Below are 2,522 nucleotides of genomic sequence, written 5' to 3' on the forward strand. Positions count from 1 at the left end.
ACCAAGGATGGAGAAGGACAGAAACCACATGGCTGAGAGGATATTAGACCTCACCCTGGAGATCATCTCCTTGATAACTGGAGAGGTGAGAGTTTCACATGACATCACTCTTATCTCTAGTAATAAACCAGGGAAATGTCTGGAAAGGTGAAGAATTCTTAGAATCTCTGTAGTGATCGGCGTCTCCCCATACACAGGATTACACAGTAGTGAAGAAGTCGTCTGGTGAGTGTGTGACACCCCGTGTGTCAGGAGGATGGAGCAGGACCCAGAGCCCCATCACCGAGCCTCCACCTCATTCCCTGATACATGAGCAGAAGATCCTAGAACTTACCACCAGGATCACTGAGCTGCTGAGCGGAGAGGTGAGCGCTGCTGGGAATGCTGGGACATTATACGATAACGCCAAGGGAGGTGTCTGGTAATGACTGTGTCCTTGTGTTGTCAGGTTCCTATAAGGTGTCAGGATGTCGCTGTCTATTTCTCCATGGAGGAGTGGAAGTATTTAGAAGAACACAAGGGTCTGTACAAGGATAGAAACCACATGGCTGCAAGGATATTAGACCTCACCCTAGAGATCATCTCCTTGATAACTGGAGAGGTGAGAGTCTCACATGACATCACTCTTAACTCTAGTAATAAAACAGGGAAATGTCTGGAAAGGTGAAGGATTCTTAGAATCTCTGTAGTGATCGGCGTCTCCCCATACACAGGATTACACAGTAGTGAAGAAGTCGTCTGGTGAGTGTGTGACACCCCGTATGTCAGGAGGATGGAGCAGGACCCAGAGCCCCATCACCGAGCCTCCACCTCATTCCCTGATACATGAGCAGAAGATCCTAGAACTTACCACCAGGATCACTGAGCTGCTGAGCGCAGAGGTGAGCGCTGCTGGGAATGCTGGGACATTATACAATGACGCCAAGGGAGGGGTCTGGTAATGACTGTGTCCTTGTGTTGTCAGGTTCCTATAAGGTGTCAGGATGTCGCTGTCTATTTCTCCATGGAGGAGTGGGAGTATCTAGAAGAACACAAGGATCTGTACAAGGACGTCATGATGGAGAATCACCAGTCCCTCACATCACCGGGTAAGAGGAGACCTTCCATGATTGTAGAGAACAGAACAGTCCTGAGAGTCAGATTCCCCCATCATCTGATTGTCACATATAGACAATGTATTCAGTCACTGTGTGTATTTCCTATAGATTAATGAAGAGGGTCTGGCACCCGGAGAACATAATAAAACTAGTACTGTATATACATATGAAGCTGTCACATGACCTCTATAAACAATTAACTTAACACAGATGTGTGCTCTATGGAAGAGATAATATATTTACAAATGGGAAGTCAGATATACACATATCTACTGTATATATATATATATATATATATATATATATATATATATACACACAGTACAGACCAAAAGTTTGGACACACCTTCTCATTCAAAGAGTTTTCTTTATTTTCATGACTATGAAAATTGTAGATTCACACTGAATGCATCAAAACTATGAATTAACACATGTGGAATTATATACATAGCAAACAAGTGTGAAACAACTGAAAATATGTCATATTCTAGGTTCTTCAAAGTAGCTACCTTTTGCTTTGATTACTGCTTTGCACACTCTTGGCATTCTCTTGATGAGCTTCAAGAGGTAGTCCCCTGAAATGGTTTTCACTTCACAGGTGTGCCCTGTCAGGTTTAATAAGTGGGATTTCTTGCCTTATAAATGGGGTTGGGACCATCAGTGGCGTTGAGGAGAAGTCAGGTGGATACACAGCTGATAGTCCTACTGAATAGACTGTTAGAATTTGTATTAGGCCTCATGCACACGACCGTATTTTTTCACGGTCCGCAAAACAGGGTTCCGTTGGTCCGTGATCCGTGACCGTTTTTTCATCCGTGGGTCTTCCTTGATTTTTGGAGGATCCACGGACATGAAAAAACAGTCGTTTAGGTGTCCGCCTGGCCGTGCGAAACCAAACGGATCCGTCCTGAATTACAATGCAAGTCAATGGGGACGGATCCGTTTGACGTTGACACAATATGGTGCAATTGCAAACGGATCCGTCCCCCATTGACTTTCAATGTAAAGTCAGGAGTCCCTTTTATACCATCGGATCGGAGTTTTCTCCAATCCAATGGTATATTTTAACTTGAAGCGTCCCCATCACCATGGGAACGCCTCTATGTTAGAATATACTGTCTGTTATGAGTTAGATCGTGAAACTCAAATCCGACAGTATATTCTAACACAGAGGCGTTCCCATGGTGATGGGGACGCTTCAGGTTAGAATATACTAAAAGAACTGTGTACATGACTGCCCCCTGCTGCCTGGCAGGTGCTGCCAGGCAGCAGGGGGCAGACCCCCCCCCCCTGTTTTTAACTCATTGGTGGCCAGTGCGGCCGGCCCCCCCTCCCCCCCTGTAGTTAACTCTTTGTTGTCCAGTGCGGCCGGCCCCCCTCCCTCCCCTGTAGTTAACTCATTGGTGGCCAGTGGGCCCCCCCTCC

General features: G+C 45.9%; 1 long non-coding RNA gene across 1 annotated transcript; it reads left to right on the forward strand.

Moving 5' to 3' along the window:
- Positions 1-318: 318 nt before the first annotated feature.
- LOC120999748 lies at positions 319-770 on the forward strand. The gene is made up of 3 exons (XR_005778608.1): positions 319-365; positions 449-601; positions 714-770. It is a non-coding gene; the product is annotated as an uncharacterized LOC120999748 (long non-coding RNA).
- The last annotated feature ends 1,752 nt before the right edge of the window (positions 771-2,522 follow it).

The sequence above is a fragment of the Bufo bufo genome, chromosome 4 (genome assembly GCF_905171765.1).
Source record: "Bufo bufo chromosome 4, aBufBuf1.1, whole genome shotgun sequence".
Classification (NCBI taxonomy): Eukaryota; Metazoa; Chordata; class Amphibia; order Anura; family Bufonidae; genus Bufo; species Bufo bufo.